The sequence below is a fragment of the Bactrocera tryoni genome, chromosome 1, assembly GCF_016617805.1.
Source record: "Bactrocera tryoni isolate S06 chromosome 1, CSIRO_BtryS06_freeze2, whole genome shotgun sequence".
NCBI lineage: Eukaryota > Metazoa > Arthropoda > Insecta > Diptera > Tephritidae > Bactrocera > Bactrocera tryoni.
In genome coordinates this window covers 30426924-30435406 of record NC_052499.1, presented here as the reverse complement: position 1 = coordinate 30435406, position 8483 = coordinate 30426924, and positions in this window count along the sequence as shown.

The window sequence follows — 8483 nt, the reverse complement described above, 5'->3', positions numbered from 1 at the left end:
AGTTTTTGCTTTTAAAATAATTCGACGCTTACGGAAACAAACATATGTATCTTTAAACCAGTCATCATTGCCAGGGCTTCTCAAAATAAAACTGATACTAAAATACTTTTCTTTCAGCCGAACTTTAAAGGAATATTGAGCTAGATAAAAATCTCCCTGAAAGTATATACCAGGCAGGCTGAAAAGTTAACAGCGTCTCTTAAGCTATTGCGATCAAGTTATTTTTTTCAGACTTTTAGAGAATGGTAGCTAGAGTGGAGAAGGAGAGAAGGACGAGAGGAGCTTATAGAGTGAAGAGAAATTCTCATTTATTATTTTATGTGTTATAGTTACGAATGTTCTTTGTTTCTTTTTTGGTGTCTTACAGATGACCGCGATAAATCACTCCCTGAACTGTTATACATATATTGCGAGGAGAAAGAACTGCTTGTAGAATCAAGCAGTTCTTACTTATAACAACGAATATTTCACTGTATATTAAAGGTATCATAAAAAACAAATTTAATGTGTTAGGGAAAATGACATTTACTCCAGATGTTTTATACGACCTAAAATGAGAGTCGCTTTTCCGCAAGCATGCATGGAATACATCATAAATCAACGTAAAAATTAGTTACACAGCGGGCCACTGGGTATTACTTTGTGCGATTCCATGTTAGCCGACTGAAAGTCGATGTAAGACTCTTCGGTAAAGTAAGCTATAGTGATCAGATCCGAACAATGTGTACGGAAATTGTAGCAATGACTTGGATAACAATTCACGTCCAATTTCATTAAGACATATTGACAAATCACAAATCCATACATACAAGGACGTAAGTTTGATCGCTCGGTTGGTATGGCAACTATATACTACAGCTGTCCGCTATCGTCGGTTCTGACAAATGCACCGCTTCCTGGTGAGAAAAAGACGTGTTTAATTAATATCTCAAAAATTGAGCAACTAGGTCGCGTATATACAGGCGAACAAACAGTCGGACGGAAATCGATTCAGCTCGTCACGCTGACCATTTATATAGTTAGTATGAGTATTTTTTTATAGGGTCTTCTTCTTTTGGGTGTTACAAACATCGTGGTAAATTTATAATATTCCTCATTTAACTAGAGCCTTTAGCAGAAATCTTAAGCTTCACTCCAAACGTGAATCCCTTTCTTTACATCGGAATGAAAATAAGCGATAAAGTGGCCGCCAAATAAATTCGTGGCAGAGTCAAGTATAGAAGGAATTTGCCAAATCATAATAATTTCCCGAACATATTTGTATAAGTACCCTAGATATGTAAGGCTGCTACCTCTGCGTTATTTATTTGGGGTTTGGTTTTACAAAAAGCCGCCGACGAAGAAATGCCATAGTAAGCGCGCTCGGACTCACGTAAGCTGACGTCTGTGTGCTTTTTGTTTCAATTTTCCATTGGCATAAATAGTAGCGTTTATAAATATAGTTGTAGATATATGTATGTATTATTCACAGGTGCATGATGTTTATAAATGCAACCTATTCGTTGAAATAAAAACACGAATATTTTCCACTTGAAACAACAGTACACATGTAGGTAAGCATGTACATATGTGTGTGTGTATCACCCGGTCGGGTGTGTTCTGCAATTATCGTTAAAAACAAAATTATTTACAACACAAACTAGCCCATTACATATAATTTTTATGAATAGGTTAGAACACGGTTACGTCGAGTCATAAAATCATTCCACTTAAGTGAGGCATTTGAAAAGGTGAAATTGCACAAGTGCCCCCACCCAGCGCCACAACGCCACAGTGCCGCTTGCCACTTCTTCATAGTTTAACTGTGACGGTCTTTTTGTACTCCAACAACAATTCATTGCTTTCAGCTAGGCTCCGAGTAGCGTTATTAATATTATATTAGCACACACTGAATATGTACAACTGCAACAACATATCGCACGACATTCATTTAGGCACCTTGGTGAACTTGGTCAGTGCATTCCCCACCCAAATAAACATTCTCACAATTTCATTAGCCCCTCAAAATGCTTTCTAAGCTTCTTATTGACGAAAACCAACGCAAATGGGCATTTTCAATAGCAAAACAACAGTTCCATTGTTGCAGGGATCGGTATGAATAAATGCGGCCACTTAGTTATGAAGGCGAAGTTTTTCGTTATGGTGCTGATAATTGAAATTTATGCAGCTTTTAACACAATTTACGATATTTTAATTTATTTTTCTGTAGAAAATTCAACTTGATAGAGCATTTCGAATGAAAAACACATATAATGGATACTAATATGCATGGGCTCTGCAAATAAGTACTCATTAAAATGTTATATATACATATTTATTAAAATATCACTTTATATTTTTGAGTTTAAACTTTGTGTAAATTCAATAGAATTATAAAAACGAGATCTTTCTCAAAATGAACGATCAAACTCTAGTCCTTGTTGGATAACTCTTTTATTTGTAAATTTCGAAAAGATTATTTCAATTTCTGAATATATTTTTCAGATCGGACCACTTTAGTTTAAAGCTGTCAGTCGAACAGCCCGATCAAAATCCGAATAGAAATATTTGTACACCTTTTATGTTATGTAAATTCGCTGAGAAGAGTGCTGCCGAAGTTAAAGTTTTTTCTTTGTTGTTTGAGGTAGTAAGGATGTTGCTATTCAAACGAATTCACTTTTCGATCCGTCTTGTATTCACCAAGAAGATTTGAGTTTTTGTTTACTGACTTTAGAAAATGCTCTTTGTCTCATGGTCAATTATTTGTATGGTATTTAGCATGTTCTCGAGGCGTTCGTCCGTCCATGTCGTCTATCACAAGGCGCTGCACTGAGGGGAATCATTTCAAGTGCACTCCATGCAGCAAAGCTCATAGCTTCATCAAGCAAATGTATTGCCTTTTATTGATTTTTAGCTTCTTTTTGTATGGTCATATGTACATATACCATTGAAACGAATGATAAAATGATGCAAAACTACGTTAATTAAATTCACAACTTCAGTTTCATAAAAAATACAAATTTATTTTATTATGAGTTCGTTAGACGGTACAAAGTGCGTCCGATCAGGCAATCAATTTTGAAACTAATTTTAAATTTAATTCAAATTGGGTTAAATAAATGGTATACTACTGCGATCAAATTGAAAGGTGAATTTTGTCCATTTCATTTCCTTCAAAGCAATCCCCTCCCGCTGCATTACACTTACATATGTCAACGAATTTTCCAGTCATCATAGCACTTGGAAAAAATCGTCCGTCGTGATGGCCATCAGAGCCTTCTTCGATTCAGCTTTTATATCCTCAATTGAGTCAAAACGGTGTCCTCGGAGTGGTAATGTGAATTTGCTGAAAACCAGAAGTTACACGAAGGTAAATCACGAACAACCAATGCAGTATGAGATGGCACAACGCACTTCCTTGTTCAATAAATTCAAACCTAGTAAAAATCGAAGAATTCACTTTTAGAGCCTCATAAAACGACGCGTATCTCAACGAGACTAATGAATATTTTGACGTGAAATTTAGTACATATGTCCCTAACAGTACTACCAACTTCCAGAAAAAAAAATCCACCGATTAGAAAAACACGCGAAGTATAAATTAAAAATTCACCTTTCAATTTGATCACAGTAGTATATGCGCATGTGCAATGTGTTAATATTTCCTATTATCTGAAAGACTGTATAGCATACACTTTTTTATTGATCTCGTCAAAATTTCTTATTTGAAAATGAAAATTTATGTTTCTTAACATTCGCAATTCGATAATTTTTATTGTCCAATCGAATAGTCGTCGAGAACTTATAGTGAGTAAGAAATCTTCGTAAATTATTATTATTTTTTTATTTAACGTTCTTTTGGTATTTGGGTTCAGTTGGGAAGAATATTGTGTTCAAATTTCAAATCCATTGGAGCAAAATTAAAAAATCAAAATTATTAGCATTTTTATACCTATCTTATGAAATTTTTACATCCGATTTCAAAACTTTTAAGCGTTTTACCTACGACTAACGTCGGTGTCCCTCATAACATCAAAACTACTGCAACGATTCCTTTGAAATTTTCAACACAATTTCATACCTAATTACGAGGAAGTTTCCTTCATAGTCTTCTCAAAAAGGTAAAAAAGTAATTTCGAAAAACAAAGAGCAAAGCGATTATTTTGATTTCGGAGCGTATTTTTCAGAGACGCTCCAAATTAATTGCTGCCATTGTCATATTGTTTGGTATTTCTCCATTGAAATTTAACACAATACTCTGCAAATGTTATGCTATAATGTATCATTACTTTTTTACAAATAGATTTTGACTGTTTTATAATAAGGAAAAACGAAAAATAGACGTTCTTTTACACAAAATAGACCTACTCGCACCTTAACACAATTACATTGAACTTTTGCCAATGATCCAATATCACAGGCATGTTTATCCTTCGAGAAGGCGCCAAAATTCCAAAACCAATCCATCGATCTGCCAACAACGAATGAAATCCTCAAATATCCTTTTGTACCATCACTAAGGTCTATCAATAATCACTCCCAATTAAGCAATGTCTTGGGTAATAGTCCTATATAATAATTATAAACAAATTGTTCAGAGATTGTAGCGATGTTTTGGATAATAAGCTGTGCGAAATTTCACGATCATCAAATGAAAAGATTTTCCATTCAAGAAATTGGTTCCGATTGTTCAGTTTGTTTGTAGCTATATACTATAGTTGTCCGACATCCGCTGTTCTGACAATTGAGTAGATTCTTAGGGAGAAGAGGACATATGCAAAATTTCAGTTGTCTGCCGATAATTTATATATGTACATACCTATGTTTTATAATATCTCCGACGTTTCCTTTTGGGTGTTACCAACGTCGTGGCAAATATAAATAATCCTGTTCGGGGTATAAAAATCAATGAAGGGTATTGGTGTGTAAAGACGTGAAGAAGTTATTTTTGTTCAAAGTAAAACTAGAAAAAAATTATCAGCTATACGGCATTAAAATGAAGCACCGCAGTATATTGTTGCAGCGGGTTTGCGGAAAAAATACGCTTATAAGTTCAACCTCTTAACGATCGAACCGTGTCAGCACGATTTCAGACCTTACATTTTTTACAATTCTCGCAGACTCCATATAATGTTGAAAAGAAAAATTTACGTTCAATGCTTCTAACTTAAGTAGTATATGCTTGTGTTTAAAAGCGCTGCTGACAAAGGATGGGCTTGTTAACGGCATTTCAAAGAAATTTCACCGTTCCCAAACAAAGATGGTGCTGAGTTCTCAGTAGCCGCTAAAGTCTTGGCAAAGAAATCAAAGACAGTTTTTGTAATGTTTTGATCAAATCAATTTAGTATTTTTTTATTTAATTGTTGTTGTTTTTCTATATCATTCCTGCGTCTTTCTAGTTTTCATTTGTTATTTTGTAGATTTCTCTCGGCTCATTTCGCTATTTCCGCTTTATTTAATTTCCTGCATTTTTAAGTTATGTATGTATGTATATTCATATATGTATTCATGTTGGTTTGTATTTGTATTTGTATATATAGCTTGTTCTGCTGTTAATATGTATGCTTGTAATTGTTGTTGATTTTTTTGTGAGTGAGTGATTATATAATAATAATTCCTTGTATCATTGTAATCATTAAATATGCTACAAATTTATTAATTTTAATTAATAATTTATATTTATGTATTTTCTTCGGTTTTCCCATACATTTTTCTCTTTCCTCACCTTTATGCTTTCCGATAGCTTTGTTTAAAGCGTTTTGCTTTTCTACATTACAAACAAACTTAAGTCTTTACAATATATTGTTACTATACATATATGTATACACATGTATATATATGCATATATATTTATGTTTTACATTGGTAGTGTGTGGTTACATCTACATACCCATGTGATTTACAGGTTTGCAACAAAGGTATTCTACATTTTTACATATCGAACTCATAATAATACTCCTATACAATTAATGAGAATAATCATAATGATATTTGTTATTGTACATAATGCAATAATTAATGATTTAAATATAAAACTAAAACATACAATAATAACTTAAATGAGTCGAAAACGTTCGCTCCATTTGTCAATTAATGAATAATCAATATAAAACTACTATCACATTTAATTTATGAAACTATACGTGTTTGTATGTTTTCGTGTGTTTGTATGCTACATATGCATAAGTCTGTACCATTGTTGATATTACTAATGCGTGTCTATATATGTACATATTTTCTTTTCTACATAATACATTTATGTAAGTGTATTTGTTTGGGATGTTATCATAATCCTCTCGGTTTTTTTACTTCAAAATCAGCAAATGCGCCTGCATTTAAAACCACACACAAATATGGATACATATGTACATATGTATGCATGTGTGCATTCGCTGATTTACAAGAGCCTGTGTATGTGTGTGTAAATGCATATGATTATGTTGGTATGCTTAACGGCTTGCATTGCATTTATATTTTCAAATTATATGGGAACATTCAAAAACAATATTTCGGTATACATATTTATTTAGTTATTTATGTGTGTATGTATGTATGTATGCGTTTGACAATTCGTTCTTCATAAAGGGCAAAATGCGACACACACACATACATACTTACATATTATAGCATATACAGGTAGTTAGCGAGGCCTTCTCGGCTCGACTTAACATTTTAGTTGGTAATTACTTTTGCATTCAGTTCTAAGTTATTACCGTTATATTTTTATTTTGTATGAATGTCTATTTGTGAATGAGTGTATGTATGTATATATGATACATATGTATATATTTTTTGTATTTCACTTATTCAGTTCTAGTTCTCTACTTTACTTGCAACGATATTAGCTACAATTGCCTGTGCCTGGAGTTGTTGTCTTAATGTCCGTGACGTTAGTTCTAACAAATTTAACTATCTTGTTGTTTAAAATGAGATATCTGCAAAAGTTGCTGGTCGAAGGCCAGGCATTTACTATACTAAAGTACCCTTCGCCTTCAATACGCCTCAACTAAAGTTCGATTTGCCGATTTCAAATCGCTTAAAGGAAAATGATGTGTGGTTTGGTGTTTTCTGTGTTTGCCGTACTCACGAAGCGCTGTAGGGCACTCCTTCTTTGGCATGCATGCGGGTGCCTGTGTGTGTCCTTAGGTTTTTGGGTCCGTCTGTCCCAAATTCTGTAGTTGTCATATCTAATGTGGCAGATGTGCTTATCATATCCTATTTGTACGACTATGTACATACATATATATATGTATACGTACATATGTATGTATATATGTATGTAATTAGTTTCAATAATTATTCAGCATAGATATCATAAGCAGCCATATACGTATGTATGTATGTATGTATGTACTATGTATGTACTTTGCCATAAGTCGCCGTATACTTGTCATTTGCATTTTTATGTTGCTCGAAAGCTGAAAGAGAATTTCTACCCGAGATATACTACGTCAGGGAAGAGTAAGTTTAAAACGCCCTTGACAAGCTAACATACATATGTACTTACTTGCGGTCGGAACTCAGTTGTAGGCGTCTCAGTCTATTGTTATACGTGAAACGTACAATTTCATGGCAATGAATTGTGTTTGCGACGTGAAATATGGTCTGTGAGGCCTCGTTATTGAACAAAAGCAGTTTTATTCAGCTCAGCAGTCGCACCTTTCCAAACAATCAACTACATGTGTGTATGTGTCTTTTGATAAAGTGATTTTTGTTTCCTGCAGTTCATCGTACTTTATTGCTATTACTGCCCACGAAACCCTTCAACCGGTTACACCGTCCCGCTTCAAATTTTAAATGTTTTCAACTGAAATGCGAGTAAATCCAAAACAATACATTCGTTTCAATGTTGACTTAACGAAAATCCTAAAACCCGCTTTACCCCGCTACCTGTCGTTTGGCCGGTCTACCACGGTGCTGGTCAGCTCATCACCAGCCAGCTGCCATTGCTCTGCGACTGGTTGCTCATCGTCAACCAAACTTCAACCCATTTAATTTGCTTTTAAGTGCTTCCTCCGCTCAACCGACATTAGATATTGTTGTTGCAGGCGCCTTTGTAGTATAATTTCGTATTTCATGCTGTCATGTTTCCTTTCTACATGCTTTCTGGCGTAATGCATGTTAGAGCCATTTGTCAGTTTACATGTTTCTATGCGGCATAATCAATAATTTTATATATCTACATAATATATGTATATTGTATGTATGTATATATGTATGCATGCACATATGTAGGTATGTATATACACGTATGTATGTATATGTATGTGCGCTGGGTATACGCGCATGCGCTGCTAATTGTGGCTTCCCGTATGCATTGATTAATTAGTAAATTGTTATTGCTCATAGAACAGCTAATATGGAACATTAATTACCTCATTGCTTCATGTGTATATTTATACATACTGGAGTATGTATGTATGTATGCAGCTAATTATTATTATTATTATTTTGTTGAGTGCTAATTGGATTAAATATATTCTTGTAGCTAGTACTTGTCATAT